Raw genomic sequence first — 22,230 nt, forward strand, 5'->3', positions numbered from 1 at the left:
TACTCACTCTGGTTTAAGCTTATATTGTGGTTAATAACAGACAACCCCTGTTCTTTCCTCTGATCTGAGTAGAGTTTCCAACCAGTGGGTTCACTGGAATGGAATGTCTCACCAGTATTGCCATGGTGCCTGTTTAAGTTTCTATCTCAGACTAAACTTCTCTTTCCCATTATACATATTACATCAGCCAGTTTATGTCAATGTATTTTCATCATTTTATGTTAAAACATGTTTGTCTCTGAACATTATTGCCCCCAAACCCTACACAAACTTTAGCTCCATTGGAGATGGTTTTCAGTATTTGAGAAACCCCTTTAAAGTGTGTTTGGTAAAAGTATCCATAAACTTCACTAGAGGCAAACATAATCAGCAGTATTTTACTACCCTTTTCAGGGGCAAGCGTCAATCTGACCTTTCGCCCTTTGATTTATTTGCTATGTATCCAGAATAGTAAACTCTAGCCCAGTTATAGGGGTTATTAATATCAGCAGAAACAAACCGAAACTGTCAGAATGAGCTTGGTTCGGTCCTGGATGTGATTAACAGCAGCAGTAACAGCAAAATCCAATCCCTGCAGTCAATTGTGAACTTGCTGGTGTTTTCGCAGGTTGGATAATCGAGTGAATCCCTTCCCACACTCTGAGCAGGTGAATGGCCTCTCCCCACTGTGAACTCGCTGGTGTGTCAGCAGACACATTTTACTCTTAAATCTCTTCTCACAGTCAGAACATTTAAATGGTCTCTCATCAGTGTGAACTCACTGGTGATTCATCAGGGTGGATGACTGAGTGAATGCTTTCCCACACACAGAGCAGGTGAATGGCCTCTCCCCAGTGTGAATTCGCTGGTGCAACAGCAGGTTGGATGACTGAGTGAATCCCTCCCCACACATGGAGCACATGAATGGCCTCTCCCCGGTGTGAACTCGCTGGTGTCTCAGCAGGTTGGATGAAGTAATAAATCCCTTCCCACACTCAGAGCAGATGAATGGTCTCTCTCCAGTGTAAAGTTGCTGGTGTGTCAGCAGGTTGGTTGAATCAGTGACTCCCTTCCCATATTCAGAGCAGGTGAATGGCCTTTCCCCAGTGTGAACTCGCTGGTGTGTCAGCAGGTTGGATGATAGGCTGATGCCTCATCCACACACAGAAAATGTGTACCATTTCTCCCCTCTGTGAACAGTGCTTTTTGCTTCCATGGCCAAAGGCCGATGATATTCCTATCCTGGTGAATCGAGTAACTCCATCAGATCTTGATGTGATGTTTGGCTTAAGCTTCAAATCTACAAATCCTCCACTTTCAACACCCTGTAAAATGAATTTCAAACAGGAAAAAGGGGGGGTGAGAGAGAACCCAGAAAAACAAAGGGAGGTTGTGAAATTGAGCTTAATGAACTTGATTATTTGTGCAGACGTCAGCAGAAAAAAGTGACCATGAAAGCTGCTGGATTGTCATAAAAACCCAACTGGTCACTAATGTTCTTCAGGGAAGTGAACCTGTCAGCCGGTCTGGGCCTACACATGACTCTGGCCTCTATGGGAGGAGAGGTGGCAGGGAGGTATTTTATACATCTGCAACTCGACCAGAACTTTGAAAGAACCTCCTAAACCTGTGACCTCCACCATCTAGATGGACCAGGGCATCAGGTGCATGTGAACAACATCACCTCCAAGATCCCCAGCAAGTCTCACACCATCCTGATGGACATATATCACCATTCCTACATCGTCGCTGGGTGAAAATCCTGGAACTACTCACCTAACAGCATTGTGGGAGTACCTTCACCACACGGACTGCATGGGTTCGAGAATAAGACCCACCATCACCTTGTCAAGGAGCAAATGGAAATAGGAAATACATGCTGGCCTTGCCAGCGACACCCACATCCCAAGAATGGATTAAAACAAATGTGTATATTAAAAGTCTCTGCAGAAATACTTGTTCCTAAAACAATACACTTTTACAATGTTAGGACAGGGTCTGATTAGCAATTTAATCTCCCCTAGAATCCACCTCCGTTGACAGTCTCACATCAGAATTTGTTGGGACTTATGGGCCTCAAAAATACTTGGGGTTAAACCCAGCAACTCTACCCCAGCTCAAACTGATGCAACAAACAGACCCACACAGGATCCCAGGGACCGACTTCTAGTGCCCACCCTGATGCAAACCGGCTCTGAATTGGTCGTTCTGTGTTTCCAAACTCGGTTCTGTGAGCAGGGATTCCAACCCAGGGTCTGTACATGGGGATTCCCGCCCCGGAACTGTGCGTGGGGACTCCTGCCCCGGGACTCTCATATGGAAATTACAGCCCATGGATTGTACATGGGGATTCTAACCCTGGGACTACATGGGAATTTTAACCCTGGGACTGTACATGGAGATTTCAGCTCCTATACTGTACAAGAGGGGCCAGCTCTGAGGCTCATCTGTTACAAAAGAAAAATACTGTGGATTATTGAAAGTGCTCGTTAAGAATATATTCTTTCCGAACACTCTCCAGTTCTGACGAAGGGTCATCGATCCGAAACGTTAACTCTGCTTTCGCTCCACAGATGCTGCCTGACCCGCTGAGATTTCCAGCATTTTCTGTTTCTCTTCTGTTACAATTGTGTGGGACAGAAACCGTAAGGTCGGCACTTACTCGCTCCTTCAGGAGAGATGTTGAGAAATCCGGTGTGTGGAGAATGAAAAATAAACCAGTCAATAATTTGCTCTCCCGGGCATTGAGATCGGGTTGGGAACAGACACTGAAGCCCCACCCAGTCGTGTCCTGTACCAAGATAGTCGCACTGCTGTACGCTGAACATTCAAGTCTTCCTTCTCAAAGATGGCGGCCGTTAATCTGGGCTTGTTCTCGGGAGAAAGCCCCGAAGCTGCAAACGCGAGACGTCGGATTTTGAGGCCTACACCAGTTGTTTATGAAAACTCCCCGTCACCCGCTAAGTCCATTACCCTCCAACGCGACGTCCCCATCAGGCTCTTTCTGGAGCCCGTCTCCAGCCTGTAACCTGCTTCACCACTCACAATGCGCATGCTCCAAACACAGCCCGGTCCCGCGCCTGCACTGGGTTCCAGTATTCTGGGTGCGGCACATTCTCCCTCCCCCCGGGGAACGCTGGGTAAAAGCGCCTTTGTGAAAGTCCACGTTAGTGAATAGAAAATGATTTTCTGTGAGCTACATTAATAAACAATTGATACAGAGACTTACGTGCATGACCACTCTGTCATGATTCAGCCCTGGATGTGATTATCCCTCAGAATCGAGGAAGACTTGCTTGCACTCATAACATGAGTCCTTAGGTGGCTGAACAGTCCAATATCCCCTGTCACAGGTGGGACAGATAGTCGTTGAGAGTGGGACAGATTTGCCACACGCTCTTTCCGCTGCCTGCGCTTGATTTCTGCACGCTCTCGGCAATGAGACTCGAGGTGCTCAGCACCCTCCCGGATGTACTTACTCCACTTAGGACGGTCTTTGGCCAGGGACTCCCAGGTGTCGGTGGGAATGTTGCACTTTATCAGGGAGGCTTTGAGGGTGTCCTTGTAACGTTTCCTCTGCCCACCTGGGGTTCGTTTGCCGTGAAGGAGTTCTGAGTAGAGCGCTTGCTTTGGGAGTCTCATGTCTGGCATCGGACAACGTGGCCTGTCCAGCAGAGCTGATCAAGTGTGGTCAATGCATCAATGCTGGGAATGTTGGCCTGGTCGAGGACACTAATGTTGGTGCGTCTGTCCTCCCAGGGGTTTTGTAGGATCTTGCGGAGACATCGTTGGTGGTATTTCTCCAGTGACTTGAGGTGTCAACTGCACATGGTCCATGTCTCTGAGCCATACATGAGGGCGGGTATTACTACATTATCTGATTAACAACAGAAGTGGCTCAGTAGCACCACCACTTACTGAGCTGGCCAAAGCCTGAAGGACGTATCTGACAGACTAGGCCTGCAGCAGGTGGTGCAATACACAAGGGTAAGACCCAATTGACCTCGTCCTCACCAATCTACCTGTCGCAGATGTATCTGTCCATAACAGCATTGATAGCAGTGATCGCCACACAGTCATTGTGGAGGCGAAGTCCTGCCTTCACACTGAAGACGCTCTCCATCGTGTTGTGTGGCACTACCACTGTGCTAAATGGGAAAGATTCAGAACAGATCTCGCAGCTCAAAACTGGACATCCATGAGGCCATCAGCAGCAGCAGAATTGCATTTTACCATAATCTGTAACCTCATGGCCTGGCAAATCAACAACAACACTTGTATTTATATAGCACCTTTAAAGTAGTGAAATGTCCCAAGGCGCACTACAGGAGCATTATGAGATTTTTTTAATTTGACACCGAGCACACAACTAATGCAGGTGACCAAAAGCTTGATCAAAGAGGTATGTTTCAAGGAGCATCTTAAAGTAGGAAAGAGGTTTGCAGGCAGGGGGTTCCAGAGCTTGGGGCTTAGGCAACAGAAGGCACTGCCCCACCAATTATAATCAGGGATGCTCAAGAGGGCAGAATTAGAGGAAGCGCATACAGCTCCAATCTGCTCCTGTCTGATATAAACCAATCCCACAGTCCCAGAAAGACTAAACTCAGCCTGTTACTTGGATTGAACATGTCTCCATTCCCATGCCGAGGGGATTGCTGTACCAGACGGAGGGGCAACATTTGAGGATCTCGATTTTCCACCAATTGCCATTCTCCTTCTGTCTGGTGGGTAATGGAGGGGCCACTGAGTGTAATGTGCAAGTCAGTAAGAATTGTCAGCAAGCATTAATCAGCACTTTCTCATTGGAGATGTGCATCAGTGAAACATAGAAACATAGAAAATAGGTGCAGGAGTAGGCCATTCAGCCCTTCGAGCCTGCACCACCATTCAATAAGATCATGGCTGATCATTCCCCTCAGTACCCCTTTCCTGCTTTCTCTCCATACCCCTTGATCTCTTGAGCAGTAAGGGCTATATCTGACTCCCTCTTGAATATATCCAATGAATTGGCATCAACAACTCTCTACGGTAGGGAATTCCACAGGTTAACAATTCTCTGAGTGAAGAGGTTTCTCCTCATCTCAGTTCTAAATGGCTTACCCCTTATCCTTAGACTATGTCCCCTGGTTCTGGACTTCCCCAACAATGGGAACATTCTTCCTGCATCGAACCTGTCCAGTCCCGTCAGAATCTTATACGTTTCTATGAGATCCCCTCTCATCCTTCTAAGCTCCAGTGAATACAGGCCCAGTCGATCCAGCCTCTCCTCATATGTCAGTCCAGCCGTCCTGGGAATCAGTCTGGTGAACCTTTGCTGCACTCCCCCAATAGCAAGAACGTCCTTCCTCAGATAAGGAGACAAAAACTGAACACAATATTCAAGGTGAGGCCTCACTAAGGCCTCACTGCAGTAAGACAGCCCTGCTCCTATACTCAAATCCCCTAGCTATGAAGGCCAACATACAATTTGCCTTCTTCACCACCTGCTGTACCTGCATGCCAACTTTCAATGACTGATGTACCATGACACCCAGGTCTTGTTGCACCTCCCCTTTTCCGCCATTCAGATAATATTCTGCCTTCGTGTTTGTAGAAGAAAGAATCTATGAACACCTGGCTTAATTTAGAGGGAAGGGTTAAATTCTGTTTTTTGCTATGCTTAAAGAAATAATAAGACTAGAAAAATAGCCACGCTTTTTAGCCTTGAAACTTAGAGATGCAATTAGGTGACCATCTGGTATTAAAAGGGAGTCTCCTTTTGCCTTTGCTTATCAGACTGTGAACAGAGAGAAACTATGCAAGGACAGATAGAGTGTGTACCTCCCGAGACGACCTTTGTACTCGCGGGACTAATGAATAAGATTCTTTTTCTATTTCTGTATTCAATTTCTGTATAAAGATAAGTGCAATTTGCTTGTACGACAGAGTTTTGCCTTGGTACGGTCCAAGCAGGCTCTCCGAGATATATCTTGCTTTTTAAAATAAATTCTCTCGAAGTGCACTTCTGAAAGTCTCCGCCCGAGTTAATTTAAGCTAAATATTTCCTCGACAGTGTTTTTGCCACAAAAGTGGATAACCTCACACTTATCCACATTATACTGCATCTGCCATGTGTTTGCCCACTCACCTGACCTGTCCAAGTCACCCTGCAGCCTCTTAGCATTCTCCTCACAGCTCACACCGCCACCCAGCTTAGTGTCATCTGCAAACTTGGAGATATTAATGTTGTGTATCTGTAAAGCATGCACTCCCATGTTCCGCCACCAGGGAGCGCATCCCCTGAAGTCCCAAGGGATCCCAGCATCCCTTGGGAGAACTGTATATAAGCCGGCCCCTAAGGCCTGTTACTCACTCTGGAGCGTCTTAATAAAGACTGAGGTCATTGTTACTCCCTGTGTGCAGTCTCATCTGTGTTTGGAACACAATAACTGGCGACGAGTATACGAATCCAACGCAAAGATGCAGCAAACTGTGGGCATCCTGGAGAAGTTCTCAGAGGGTGAGGACTGGGAAGCCTATGTCGATCGGCTAGACCAGTACTTTGTAGCCAACGAGCTGGACGGAGAAGGAAGCGCTGCAAAAATGAGAGCGGCTCTCCTCACGGTCTGTGGGGCACCGACCTACAGCCTCATGAAGAATCTTCTGGCTCCGGTGAAACCCACTGATAAGTCATATGAGGAGCTGTGTACACTGGTTCAGGAGCATCTTAACCCAAGGGAGAGCATGCTGATGGTGAGGTATCGCTTCTACACGTGCCAGCGATCTGAAGGTCAGGAACATAAGAACATAAGAATTAGGAACAGGAGTAGGCCATCTAGCCCCTCGAGCCTGCTCCGCCATTCAAAAATATCATGGCTGATCTGGCCATGGACTCAGCTCCACTTACCTGCCTGCTCCCCATAACCCTTAATTCCCTTATCTATCTATCTGTGATTTGAATACATTCAATGAGCTAGCCTCAACTGCTTCCTTGGGCAGAGAATTCCACAGATTCACAACCCTCTGGGAAAATAAATTCCTTCTCAACTCAGTTTTAAATTGGCTGCCCCCATATTTTGAGGCTGTGCCCCCTAGTTCTAATCTCCCCGACCAGTGGAAACAACCTCTCTGCCTCTATCTTGTCTATCCCTTTCATTATTTTAAATGTTTCTATAAGATCACCCCTCATCCTTCTGAACTCCAATGAGTAAAGACCCAGTCTACTCAATCTATCATCATAAGGTAACCCCCTCATCTCCAGAATCAGCCTAGTGAATCGTCTCTGTACCCCCTCCAAAGCTAGTATATCCTTCCTTAAGTAAGGTGACCAAAACTGCACGCAGTACTCCAGGTGCGGCCTCACCAATACCCTGTACAGTTGCAGCAGGACCTCCCTGCTTTTGTACTCCATCCCTCTCGCAATGAAGGCCAACATTCCATTCGCCTTCCTGCTGCACCTGCAAACTAACTTTTTGGGATTCATGCACAAGGACCCCCAGGTCCCTCTGCACCGCAGCATGTTGTAATTTCTCCCCATTCAAATAATATTCCCTTTTACTGTTTTTTTTTTCCAAGGTGGATGATCTCACATTTTCCGACATTGTATTCCATCTGCCAAACCTTAGCCCATTCGCTTAACCTATCTAAATCTCTTTGCAGCCTCTCTGTGTCCTCTACACAACCCGCTTTCCCACTAATCTTTGTGTCATCTGAAAATTTGGTTACACTACACTCTGTCCCCTCTTCCAGGTCATTATGCATATTGTAAACAGTTGTTGTCCCAGCACCGATCCCTGTGGCACACCACTAACCACCGATTTCCAACCCAAAAAGGACCCATTTATCCCGACTCTCTGCTTTCTGTTAGCCAGCCAATTCTCTATCCATGCTAATACATTTCCTCTGACTCCACGTACCTTTATCTTCTGCAGTAACCTTTTGTGTGGCACCTTAGCGAATGCCTTTTGGAAATCTAAATACACCACATCCATCGGTACACCTCTATCCACCATGCTTATTATATCCTCAAAGAATTCCAGTAAATTAGTTAAACATGATTTCCCCTTCATGAATCCATGTTGCGTCTGCTTGATTGCACTATTCCGATCTAGATGTCCCGCTATTTCTTCCTTAATAATAGCTTCAAGCATTTTCCCCACTACAGATGTTAAACTAACCGGCCTATAGTTACCTGCCTTTTTGTCTGCCCCCTTTTTTAAACAGAGGCGTTACATTAGCTGCTTTCCAATCCGCTGGTACCTCCCCAGAGTCCAGAGAATTTTGGTAGATTATAACGAATGCATCTGCTATAACTTCCGCCATCTCTTTAATACCCTGGGATGCATTTCATCAGGACCAGGGGACTTGTCGACCTTGAGTCCCATTAACCTGTCCAGCACTACCCGCCTAGTGATAGTGATTGTCTCAAGGGCCTCCCTTCCCACATTCCCGTGACCAGCAATTTTTGGCATGGTTTTTGTGTCTTCCACAGTGAAGACCGAAGCAAAATAATTGTTTAAGGTCTCAGCCATTTCCACATTTCCCATTATTAAATCCCTCTTCTCATCTTCTAAGGGACCAACATTTACTTTAGTCACTCTCTTCTATTTTATATAAATAAGTAGAAGCTTTTACTATCTGTTTTTATGTTTTGTGCAAGTTTACTTTCGTAATCTATCTTTCCTTTCTTTATTGCTTTCTTAGTCATTCTTTGCTGTCATTTACAATTTTCCCAATCTTCTAGTTTCCCACTAACCTTGGCCACCTTATACGCATTGGTTTTTAATTTGATACTCTCCTTTATTTCCTTGGTTATGCACGGCTGGTTATCCCTTCTCTTACCGCCCTTCTTTTTCACTGGAATATATTTTTGTTGAGCACTGTTGTAGAGAGTAGAAATATATATAGACTTAGGCATTAGGCACCTGCTGGATATTTAAAACTCACATAAGCTTAAATGGACACACACATAAAATGGCTGCCCAGGCATTATGGGAAATCAGGTAGTCAAACTGTGAACTGTTGAACGTTCACTGACCGAGCAATAACCCTGTGAGGCCCACTGTAGGAATGCCTGGGAAGACAGAGATAAGAAGGAAACCATCTCCTGTGAACAAGGCCATGAAACCAATTATTTCAGGAAGAAAGATAAGAGGGAAACCATTTGCTGTAAACAAGGCTATATACCAATTATTTCTCCAAGAAGAAAGAACTAGTGAGAGAACCTATATCAATCAGCCCAAGCTGACAAAAGACGAACACATGGTTCCTGAGACATAAGGGGAATTCTATTGGGTTAGAATAACCTATATGTAATCTATAATCATTGTGATTGGCTTGTGTCCAGCCGTGATGGGCTGTGTAGCTGCAGTAAACTGTTTTGTAACTGTTGTGAAACATATAAAGGTACATGTAACTCTTTGTTCTGTGAAGAGAAACCTGGATACGGTCCTGAGTTTTTCCTTCCCGCTGAGCGTAATAAAAGCTGCTTCAGCATTGGAACTGACCCTGAGTGTTGAGTGATTCTTCTAAGAAAACACTAACGCTAACAATGGCGTAGTCGACGGGATTTCCCGGAGTCGCTGGACGCCCTTGGAAAAACCCGGGTGAGTATAAAAAACAATTTTTAAGTATAAAGGGTGCGGAAGGTGGAAGCTGGTTGATCGACATGAGGAGACGGTCTAATATCTCAAACGCCTAGCCTGAGCCTGAATTAAGAGGACTTTTGTCCCACGTGACGGCCAGGAACCAAGTAGGCGTAGGGAACACACTTAGACCGTGGGATCGTGATACCGAGAGACATCTTCCGGACCCAGTAGTGAAATTTGAAATACCCCGGGGTAGAACCAAGCGGTGTACAGCGGCTAACGGAATCCAAACCTGTGAACAGGGTCGGACCAACAGGCTGAGCGGTGGTAGGTAGTCGTTAAGGATACGTAGAGCACTGCGGGAATTGCTTAAACGCGTTTTTAAGAATTGTATAAGTTTGTGCAACAGCAGAACTTGTGACCTGACAGTAGCCAAGAGACAGTTTACTACAAGTCGCGCTAGAAAGAAAGCGGACCTCTGAGAGTAGATTCCTAACGGTAGTAGTCCTACCCAGGAATGGCCATGAAAACAAGTAAACTCGAGTGGGGACCAGAAGGGTCGCTTACCCGCCACCTGGCGGAAAAACAAAAGAAGCTAATTGAAAAAATGATTAAAGCAGGGTGGAATCCTCAGGAATTAGTTATGTGAGGAATTATTTAGATAAAACTACGAATTCCCTGAAAGGTCATGGATCCAAAAATAGAGCCGGCCAAAACAAGAAGAGAGACTGTTGTAAATGTCTGATCGTTGAGTGAGAAGTGTCTGTGTGATTTTTGACTGCAGAATGAATTTTTTATGTTTTCATGTTCCGAAAGCCTGGTTGGAAGAGGAATGCAAGTGTCTGTTTATTTTAGAAACAGAGTGAAAGTCTTTTTTAAACCCTTTGTAATGTTGTCCTGTATGTGGGAAGTTTTAAGACATTTAAGTTAGAAACGCAGGTGTGGATTTATTCGGATGATAAGTTACGGAGCTAGGAAAATAAACAAATAAAGAATAGGTTTGTTGAGCAAAATATTTATTTGACATGCTCACTTACTTGCCGAAAGAAAACATGCAATGATTGATTGGGTTGAAAGACATAAATTTAGTCTCGGAATGAGATAAAGAATGCTTTAAAAAAAAAGAGCTTCTAAAAAAAAGTTTTAAATAAAGATTGAAATTACAACGTTTGAATTGGGATTTTGAGATATTCAGAGAAGGCACAGGAAATACTGAGGTGGATTTAAAAAAAAAGAGAAAGATTAAATTAAATCTGATCAGGTCAAACTCCTGGGCAAGTGGCGAGCTATCTGCGAAGGTGTAAAAGGAACTTTTGGAAAATGTTAAAAAAAAACAGCAAGCTTTAGTAACGACTTTGAAACTGGAGCATTTTGAGATAACGAAAAAGCACTCAAACTCTCAAAGATGGACTTCATTCCAGTTATGGAGAAAAAGAAAAAGATAAAGACGCCACTTTGAAAGTAAACAAATGATTTTAAATTAACAACTTTATGGAGTTACGAACCCTCCGTGTAAAATACAAAACCTAATTTGAAGAAAGAAAAAAAAAGATGTAACAGACTAAATGGAAAAAGACATAACTTACTAAATACTAGTTGATGTTTGCTGTGAAAAAGATATTGGTTTAATTAGAAGAGGAAAAAAAAAAATTGGAATAAGTAAAAAAAAAACACTCTACATGGATTCGAATTTTCAATTATGAAAAAGTTTCAATGCAGTTTGAAAAGATTTCCAAAATGTCCCGAACAGTCTAAACAAGCAGGAGGGTTTTGAAGATAACGAGGAGAAAGAGAGAAATAAAAAAAAACAGAATTGAATTTCAGTAAACAAAATTGCTATTGTATGTGTGGTCTTGTTTTAAAACAATTAAAAAAAAAAAAAATTCTTTGGCAAGTACTTGAATTAGAAGTTAAGAAAACATTGGAGTTTACTCTAATGATTAATGCTGTTTTTAACGGATTCCTAATTTCGAAGCCAGTTTTGAAGGCACAAAGACTTTTTTTTCAGATGATTACGTGAAGTCACGTAATGACATCAGGTCTTCTTACAAACCTGGAAAGGAGTTAACCCTTTCCATTGACAGCCGTTTTATACTGAACATTATTAATTTGGATTTCTTAATAGAAAAAAAAAGACTCACCTAACAGAGGAAACAAAAATAAAAACAGAACTAGCTTATGTAATAATACTTGCCTGATACAATAAAGAAATAGATACTCAATGAAACAAATTGAAGAGTTAAAAGCTAAGATAAACAGGCTGGAAGAGATAACGGGTCTAGACGGATAGTGCAGTGCGCAGCCATAGCACCATCACCTCTGGCAATAGAGCCAATGTACCCCACGATGGGTAGGTGTAGTCCACAAACCCAACCTAACGGTAAAGCAGACAGCGATGTTTGGAGGAATAGCTTTGGCCTTGGTCATAATAGGAGTTTGGGTAATATTTAAGTGGGTAAAGACACAGGCGCACGCCCTACAGATTCAGCTCGAAATGGTTCGATTATAACCTTGTCCTTCTGATTTTGCAGGGTGACAGGGACACTCGTAGAGCAAAAAAACTTAACCCCTGGTGACGACCAGGCCGTCTGTTTAAAATTACAGATAATACTTACCGGAATGGGAATACGAACGGCGCTACTCGTAATATGGATAGCCCTGCGACAGGCACGTACCCTGGGCAACACCGACGGACAGCAGAGCACGCTGGAAATAAACAACTATATGAACTATGGAGTCTTGTTTAATTTAACGGACGGAATGTGCATCCCAGCAGCCAAGGACTGGAGCAAGGACAGGACTTATTTTAATAAGAATCCTAATAAGAATAAGAGTATGTGTACAGTGCTCCACGGGTATAAGGAGCAGATGCATTAAACGGAAGGATGTCAAAGGGCCTGATGAATGTACTTTCGGCATAATTTGCGCGCCTCCGGGACAATCCCAGCAATCAGTCATCCGCAAGAAGGGAATGGGGCTGTGTGGGTATTACGAGGAGGCGGGGGCGGCTGCAATATAATTGTATGTATGTTTCTCACCCCCTCCGACACCGCGCCCCATAAGAATCACTACATTGCCCGAAGAACTGCCTTGTCCCATAACTACTAAGGGACCAGAAAATGGGATTGCAATGTACAACGAAGGGGAATTATTGTATGATAATGTTAAACATGAAATTGTGCCTGTTCTGATCAATATTTCAGGCATCCAGATGCCGGAATATTGTACCGAACAGTCAAGGAAGATGTACAATGTATTAAGTAAAGTCGTAATGCAGCAGGCTGCCGATGCCATGGGTGCCAGTAAGTTCCGGGGACAGGGGTTAGCACCCAGGGTGAAGAGGGAAATAGTAAATGATGTTGCTACCGTTTTCAATACAGGAACCTCCGTAGTGAACTCGATAGACATACAAGGGCTAAATGAGAGGGTAGAACAGCTTAAAGGGGTGATGAAGGGGTTATTGGAGAGGGTGGAGCAAAACCAGGAAGACCAGGCCAACCTAGGAAAGGAGGGTGCCGAAATCCAGTTGGATGGCATCTCAGTCCTGGAAGCTCACGCTAAAACCATTAATCACCTCATTGATAGAGAACAAGAAGATACAATAAAGCAAAGACAGGGGCAACTCTGTCATGCTTATGGTCTGTGGATGGTGGGACAGATCCGCCACAACCTCGACCAGATCCAACGCGGGGAAGTACCCGATTGGATAGACAGTTCACATTTGGCTCAGTTGGCGAACCAAAGGGGGACACTGGATAATTGGACTCTGAAGGGACTGACCCGAGTATACCCCGCAATTCCAGATTGCCAGATGGGTAGGACTACCGGGATAGGGATAGTCCTGTTGATCCCCATAGCAACGCCGGACTCAGGGCCGTTCCCCTTATACCAACTAGAGAATATCGGAGTAATACGGGAAAATGTCTCCATACGCTACTACCTAACCACCACCTCTGCCGTTCGTCGAAACAACATACTTACTGGGATTTCCCTAGCAGATTGCAAGCAAAGGGGGGAAATCACAGTATGCCCTCACCCGGTGGGCCGAGGGGAACTAGACGAGTGCGGGTTTAACCGAACCAACGGGTGTGTACTAGAAATAGTGCCCGCACACATGCACTTCGCGAGGGCAGGCTACGGAGGGAGGGGAAGATACTGCGTCTCTACTACTGAGCGTTCATACCAGTATAATGACCTGCAGTGCCCTATACCGCAGCCAAACTTTTGCTTTACACCACTACGACCTGTCGCGATCGGGCAAGCGCATATCACCCAGGTTAGGCGCCGGAAGTCCGAAGTTATTGAAGTAACTGATCAGCTCCATGATCATTTGCAGGATTATGACGAGCCAGAGCAGGTCCCTATCCCACATCTAACCGAAGTATTACGGGAGTTGAGGCTCAGAGTGGGTCAATCTGTAAAACTCTATCACCAGCTACAAACTAAAATCAAAGAAGATACCGAGGTAGACTTACACAGTCAGAGTTGGTGGAGAAAGGTCTGGGACTGGGGAATAAATGTGAACATCCACCCATGGATTCGAATTATTTCACACACACTGGTCGGAATACAATTAATCTTAGCAATAACATGGGGCGTGATGGCCTGCCAGGTATGCAGGCGCCACAAACGGCGGAAACGGACCAATCACCGTTCCCTGGATATTAAACAAGCCTGTTTGATAAGGGGACGGGAGGAGCTAGCCTTTGTTAATTTGATCTAAGCAACCGGGACTCCTGAAACCGCGTGACTGGCCAGCACGTTGAGGCAAGGAGTACCGGGCAGTGCACAAATATCAGATAAAGGCAGTACGGTCGGTTAAAAGGGGACTAGGACTAGTCCCTTTACCGAAAGGGGGGAATTGTTGTAGAGAGTAGAAATATATATAGACTTAGGCATTAGGCACCTGCTGGATATTTAAAACTCACATAAGCTTAAATGGACACACACATAAAATGGCTGCCCAGGCATTATGGGAAATCAGGTAGTCAAACTGTGAACTGTTGAACGTTCACTGACCGAGCAATAACCCTGTGAGGCCCACTGTAGGAATGCCTGGGAAGACAGAGATAAGAAGGAAACCATCTCCTGTGAACAAGGCCATGAAACCAATTATTTCAGGAAGAAAGATAAGAGGGAAACCATTTGCTGTAAACAAGGCTATATACCAATTATTTCTCCAAGAAGAAAGAACTAGTGAGAGAACCTATATCAATCAGCCCAAGCTGACAAAAGACGAACACATGGTTCCTGAGACATAAGGGGAATTCTATTGGGTTAGAATAACCTATATGTAATCTATAATCATTGTGATTGGCTTGTGTCCAGCCGTGATGGGCTGTGTAGCTGCAGTAAACTGTTTTGTAACTGTTGTGAAACATATAAAGGTACATGTAACTCTTTGTTCTGTGAAGAGAAACCTGGATACGGTCCTGAGTTTTTCCTTCCCGCTGAGCGTAATAAAAGCTGCTTCAGCATTGGAACTGACCCTGAGTGTTGAGTGATTCTTCTAAGAAAACACTAACGCTAACAAGCACTATGAACGAGCTCCTTAAACTGTTCCTCAATTGTGCCACCGTTTAGTCTGTGTTTCCAGTCTACTTTAGCCAACTCTGCCCTCATCCCACTGTAGTCCCCTTTGTTTAAGCACAGTACGTTCATTTCAGACACTACTTCCTCACCCTCAATCTGTATTACAATATCAACCATACTGTGATCACTCATTCCAAGAGGATCTTTTACTAGGAGATCGTTTATTATTCCTGACTCATTCCACAGGACCAGATCTAAGATAGCTTGCTCCCTTGTAGGTTCTGTAACATTCTGTTCTAAGAAACAATCCTGTATGCATTCTATGAATTCCTCCTCCAGGCTACCCCGTGCGATTTGATTTGACTAATCGATATGTAGGTTAAAATCCCCCATGATTACTGCCGTTCCTTTTTCACATGCCTCCATTATTCCCTTGATTATTGTCCAACCCACCATGAAGTTATTATTTGGGGGCCTATAAACTACGCCCACCAGTGACTTTTTCCCCTTACTATCTCTAATCTCCACCCACAATGATTCAACATTTTGTTCATTCGAGCCAATATCATCTCTCACAACTGCCCTGATATCATCCTTTATTAACAGAGCTACCCCACCTCCTTTCCCTTCTTGTCTATCCTTCCGAATTGTCAGATACCCCTGTATGTTTAATTCCCAGTCTTGGCCACCCTGCAACCACGTTTCTGTAATGGCCACCAAATCATACCCATTTACTTTATTTCTAATGCTGGCGTGCGTTTAGGTCGAGTGTTTTAATACTAGCTTTTAAACCATGATTTTTAGTTTTGACCCCTCCTGCGGCCCCTTTATATTCATGCATATTTTTCCTTCTTATCACCTTGTGGTTTACCCTTACCCCAGTGCTACTGTGCTCTGTTGCCTCCTGCCTTTTGCATTCTTTCTTGGGGTCCTGTTCATCTGAGCTCTCACCCACACTAACTAGCTCAGAGCCCTCTCCTGGGTTCCGAATACTCCTCGCATTGAGGCACCGAGCTTTCAGGCTTGCCTTTTTATTACACTTTGACCCTTTAGAATTTTGCTGTACAGTGGCCCTTTTTGTTTTTTACCTTGGGTTTCTCTGCCCTTCACTTTTCCTCATCTCCTTTCTGTCTTTTGCTTCTGTCTCCATTTTGTTTCCCTGCAATGGTTCCCATCCCCCTGCCATATTAGTTTAAACCCTCCACAATAGCACTAGCAAACACTCCCCCTAGGACATTGGTTCCGGTCCTGCCCAGGTGTCCGGTTTGTACTGGTCCCACCTCACCCAGAACCGATTCCAATGCCCCAGGAATTTGAATCCCTCCCTGCTGCACCACTGCTCAAGCCATGTATTCATCTGAGCTATCCTGCGATTCCTACTCTGAAGTGGCGAGCTACGTCACTGAGCTAAGACGACTTGCAGGACAATGTGAGTTTGATGGCTACCTGGAGCAAATGCTCAGAGACATTTTTGTACTGGGCATTGGCCACGAGACCATCCGACGAAAATTTTTGACTGTGGAGACACCGACCCTCAGGAAGGCCATTACGATAGCACAGGCGTTTATGTCCACCAGTGATAACACCAAACAAATCTCTCAGCACACAAGTGCTAGCAATGTTCATAAATTAACTGGGTTTGCGAGCAGAGTCTGCAACTGCCAGCAGTCCTCAGGTGACCCAGATGACTCAGATGCAAGGCAATTCACACCTTGTTGGGCGTTGTGGAGGCTTCCATTCAGCCTATTCATGCCGCTTCAAAGGATATGTTTGCAAGAGCTGTGTAACAATGGGGCACCTCCAACGAGCTTGCAGACTGCAAGCTGCAAGCTCTGCAAAACCTGCTAACCACCACGTGGCAGAGGAAAATCGGTCCTTGGTGGATCAAAGCAATTTCGAGCCTCAGAGAGAGGAGGCAGATGCTGAAGAACACGGGGTGCACACATTTTCGAGGAAATGTCCAGTTATAATGCTAAATATAAAATTGAATGGCTTACCCGTAGCCATGGAACTAGACACTGGCGCTAGCCAATCCATCATGAGTAAAAAGATGTTTGAGGGACTGTGGTGCAACAAGGCAATCAGACCAGCGCTGAGCCCCATCCACACGAACCTGAGAATGTACACCAAAGAGCTTATCACTGTCCTGGGCAGCGCCATGGTCAAGGTCATCTACGAAGGCACAGTGCATGAACTGCCACTCTGGATTGTCCTGGGCGATGGCCCCACACTGCTTGGAAGGAGCTGGCTGGGCAAAATCCACTGGAACTGGGATGACATCCGAGCGCTATCAGATGTCGATGAGGCCTCATGTACCCAGGTTCTTAACAAATTTCCTTCCCTTTTTGAGCCAGGCATTGGAAACTTTTCTGGGGCGAAGGTGCGGATCCTCTTGGTCCCAGAGGCACGACCCATCCACCACAAGGCGCAAGCGGTACCTCACATGCTGAGGGAGAGAGTGGAAATCGAGCTGGACAGGTTGCAATGCAAGGGCATCATCTCCCCAGTGGAATTCAGTGAGTGGGCCAGCCCGATTGTTCCAGTGCTCAAAACGGATGGCACGGTCAGGATTTGCGGCGATTATAAAGTAACGATGAATCGTTTCTCGCTACAGGACCAACAGCCGCTACCTAAGGCAGACGACCTATTTGCAACGCTGGCAGGAGGCAAGACGTTCACCAAGCTCGACCTGACTTTGGCCTACATGATGCAGGAGCTGGAGGAGTCTTTGAAGGGCCTCACCTGCATCAACACGCACAAGGGACTGTTCATCTACAACAGATGCCCATTTGGAATTCGGTCGGCTGCAGCAATCTTCCAGAGAAACATGGAGAGCCGACTCAAGTCGGTACCATGCACGGTGGTTTTTCAGGATGACATATTGGTCACAGGTCGGGACACCGCCGAGCACCTACAAAATCTGTAGGAGGTCCTCCAGCGATTGGATTGCATAGGGCTGCGGCTGAAGAGGTCGAAATGCATCTTCATGGCAACAGAAGTGGAGTTTTTGGGGAGAAAGATCGCGGCGGACGGTATTCGGCCCACAGATGCCAAGACAGAGGCTATCAGGAATGCGCCCAGGCCACAGAACGTCACGGAGCTGCGGTCGTTCCTGGGACTCCAACTATTTTGTTAACTTCCTATCGGGCTTAAGCACCCTCTTAGAGCTCCTATATGTGTTATTGCGTAAAGGTGAGAACTGGGTATGGGGACAAAAACCAAGTAATTGCTTTTGAGAAAGCCAGAAACATTTTATGCTCCAACAAGCTGCTTGTATTGTATAACCCGTGTAAAAGACTCGTGCTAGTATGTGATGTGTCATCGTACGGAGTCGAGTGTGTATTACAACAAGCTAACGTTGCGGGGAAGTTGCAACCTGTCCCCTATGCTTCCAAGAGCTTGTCTAAGGCCGAGAGTGCCTACAGCATGATTCAGAAAGAGGCATTAGCGTGTGTGTTCGGGGTAAAGAAAATGCATCAGGACCTGTTTGGCCTCAAATTTGAGCTAGAAACCGATCACAAGCCCCTCATATCCCTGTTCGCTGAAAACAAGAGGATAAATACTAATGCCTCAGCCTGCATACAAAGGTGGGCGCTCGCGCTATCAGCGTATAACTATACCATCCGTCACAGGCCAGGCACCGAGAACTGTGCGGATGCTCTCAGTTGGCTACCATTGCCCACCACAGGGGTGGAAATGGCGCAGCCTGCAAACTTGTTGATGGTGGCGCAGCCCGCAGACTGGATTATGGTCATGGAAGCATTTGAAAATGATAAATTACCTGTCACGGCCCGCCAGATTAGGACTTGGACCAGCCAAGATCCTCTGCTGTCCCTAGTAAAAAACTGTGTACTGCATGGGAGCTGGGCCAGCATCCCCGTTGAAATGCAAGAGCTAATCAAGCTGTTCCAGCGGCGAAAGGACGAGCTGTCCATTCAGGCAGACTGCCTGTTGTGGGGTAACCACGTAGTGCTACCCAAAAAGGGCAGGGAGATGTTCATCTCGGATCTCCACAGCACACACCCGGGTATAGTAGTGATGAAAGTGATAGCCAGATCCCACATGTGGTAGCTCGGTATCGACTCTGACTTCGAGTCCTGTGTACGGCAATGCAGCGTATGTGCTCAGTTGAGCAATGCGCCCAGAGGGGCACCACTACGTTTGTGGTCGAGGATCCATGTCGACTATGCGGGCCCGTTTCTCGGTAAAATGTTCCTGGAGGTGGTGGATGATTTTTCAAAATGGATTGAATGTGAAATAATGTCGGAAGCACCGCCACTGCCACCATTGAAAGCCTGAGGGCCATGTTTGCCACCCACGGCCTGCCTGACATACTGGTCAGTGAAAACGGGCCATGTTTCACCAGTGCCGAATTTATAGAATTCATGACCCACAATGGGATCAAACATGTCACCTCAGCCCTGTTTTAACCAGCCTCCAATGGGCAGGCAGAGCAGGCAGTACAGACAATCAAACAGAGCCTTAAACGAGTCACAGAAGGCTCACTCCAAACCCGCCTGTCCCGAGTACTGCTCAGCTACAGCACGAGACCCCACTTGCTCACAGGGGTGCCCCCGGCTGAGCTACTGATGAAAAGGACACTTAAAACCAGACTCTCGCTGGTTCACCCCAACCTGCATGATCAGGTAGAGAGCAGGTGGCAGCAACAAAATGTAAACGATGGTCGCTAGCCACAGGAAATTGATCTGAGTGACCCTGTGTATGTGCTAAATTATGGACATGGTCCCAAGTGGATCGCGGGCACGGTGATAGCTAAAGAAGGGAGTACGGTGTTTGTAGTCAAGCTAGACAAGGGGTACATTTGCAGAAAGCACCTGGACCAAACGAGGCTGCGGTTCACAGACTGCCCTGAACAACCCACAGCAGACACCACCTTTTTCGAGCCCACAACACACACCCAAAGGATCAACGACATCAACCCGGGCCAGAAAAACGAACCCATCACGCCCAACAGCCCAGCAAGGCCAGGCTCATCTACAGGGCCAACTACTCGCCAGCCCAGCGAGGGCACAGCCAACACACCAGAACAGACATTTGTACCAAGGCAGTCCACCAGGGAAAGAAAGGCTCCCAACCACCTCACCTTGTAAATAGTTTTCACTTTGACTTTGAGAGGGAGTGATGTTGTGTATCTGTAAAGCATGCACTCCCATGTGCCGGCACCAGGGAGCGCAAAACCTGAAGTCCTAAGGGATCCCAGCATTCCTTGGGAGCTCTGTATATAAGCTGGCCCCTAAGGGCTATTCCTCACTCTGGAGTGTCTTAATAAAGACTGAGGTCACTGTTACTTTAACCTCCCTGTGTGCAGTCTCATCTGTGTTAGGAACACAATAGCATCAATGACCACTAAAAACATTTTTCCCAAGAATGGGCCTGCACAGTTGACATGAACCCTAGACCACGGTTTGGAGGGCCAAGATCATAAACTTAGTGGCGCCTCCCTGGATGCATTGCTTAACTGGGAACATGTATTACATTTGTGCACACAGGACTCTAAGTCTGCATCGATACTGGGCCACCGCATGTGGGATCTGGCTATCGCTTTCATCATTACAATGCCTGGGCGGGTACTGTGGAGATCACTAATGAAAGTGTCCCTGCCCTTTCTTGGCACAACTACCTGATTACCCAATAGGAGGCAGTCTGCCTATATAGACATTTCATTTTTACACCGCTGGTACGGCTTTATTTCTTCCTGCATCTCTAATGGGACACTAGACCAACTCCCATGGAGCAACACAGTTTTTTTACTAAGGACTGTAAGGGGTCCTGGCTCATCCAGGTTCTAATCTGTTGGGCGGTAACAGGTGATTGCTCACACTCAAATGCTTCCATTACCATAACTAAATCTGCAGGTTGTGCCATCTCCACTCCGGTGATGGGCAATGGCAGCCTACTGAGAGCATCGGCACAGTTTTCTGTGCCTGGCCTGTGGCGGATGGCATAGTTGTATGCGGACAACGTGAGCGCCCATCTCTGGATGCGGGCCGATGCATTCGTATTTATCCCCTTGCTTTCAGAAAAGAGGGATATAAGCGGCTTATGGTCAGTCTCCAATTCAAATTTCAGCCCGACAGATATTGATGCATTTTCTTTACCTCGTAAACACACACTAACGCTTCTTTTTCGATCATACTGTAGGCCCTCTTGGCGTTAAGACAGACTTCTGGATGCATAAGCAACCGGTTGCAATTTCCCAAATTCATTAGCTTGTTGCAATACGCACCCGACCCCCTATAACGACGCATCACATGCTAGTACCTAACGTTTACATGGATCGTACAACACAAGCAATTTGTTTGAACATAACAGCTTCCTAGCTTTCTCAAAGGCATTTTCTTGGCTTTTGTCCCATACCCATTCATCTCTTTTACACAGTAAAGAGTGCAGGGGTTCTCACAATGTGCTAAGACCTGGTAAGAAGTTACCAAAATAGTTCAGGAGTCCTAGAAACGATCGTAGCTCCGTCACGTTCTGTGGTTTTAATGGAGTGTCTTAATAAAGACTGAGGTCACTGTTACTTTAACCTCCCTGTATGCAGTCTCAGCTGTGTTAGGAGCACAATAATTACACTCAATTCCTTCATCTAAATCATTGATGTATATTGTAAATAGCTGGGGTCCCAGCACTGAGCCTTGCGGCACCCCATTAGTCACTGCCTGCCATTCTGAAAAGGACCCGTTTATCCCGACTCTGCTTGCTTCCTGTCTGCCAACCAGTTCTCTATCCACGTGAGTACATTACCCCCAATACCATGTGCTTTAATTTTGCACACCAATCTCTTGTGTGGGACCTTGTCAAAAGCCTTTTGAAAGTCCAAATACACCACATCCACTGGTTCTCCCTTGTCCACTCTACTAGTTACATCCTCAAAAAATTCCAGAAGATTTGTCAAGCATGATTTCCTTTTCATAAATCCATGCTGACTTGGTCCGATCCTGTCACTGCTTTCCAAATGCGCTGCTATTTCATCCTTAATGTTTGATTCCAACATTTTCCCCACTACATCATGTCAGGCTAACCGGTCGATAATTACCGTTTTCTCTCTCCCTCCTTTTTTAAAAAGTGGAGTTACATTAGCTACCCTCCGGTCCATAGGAACTGATCCAGAGTGATAGACTGTTGGAAAATG

The 22,230-nt window shown here is 45.9% G+C and overlaps 1 pseudogene; it reads right to left on the minus strand.

Annotated features, from left to right (window-relative positions):
• Positions 1-577: 577 nt before the first annotated feature.
• The window catches only part of LOC139228669 (zinc finger protein 551-like), a 30,862-nt pseudogene continuing 9,209 nt past the window's right edge, over positions 578-22,230 (minus strand).

This window comes from Pristiophorus japonicus, chromosome 2, assembly GCF_044704955.1.
Source record: "Pristiophorus japonicus isolate sPriJap1 chromosome 2, sPriJap1.hap1, whole genome shotgun sequence".
Lineage (NCBI taxonomy): Eukaryota > Metazoa > Chordata > Chondrichthyes > Pristiophoridae > Pristiophorus > Pristiophorus japonicus.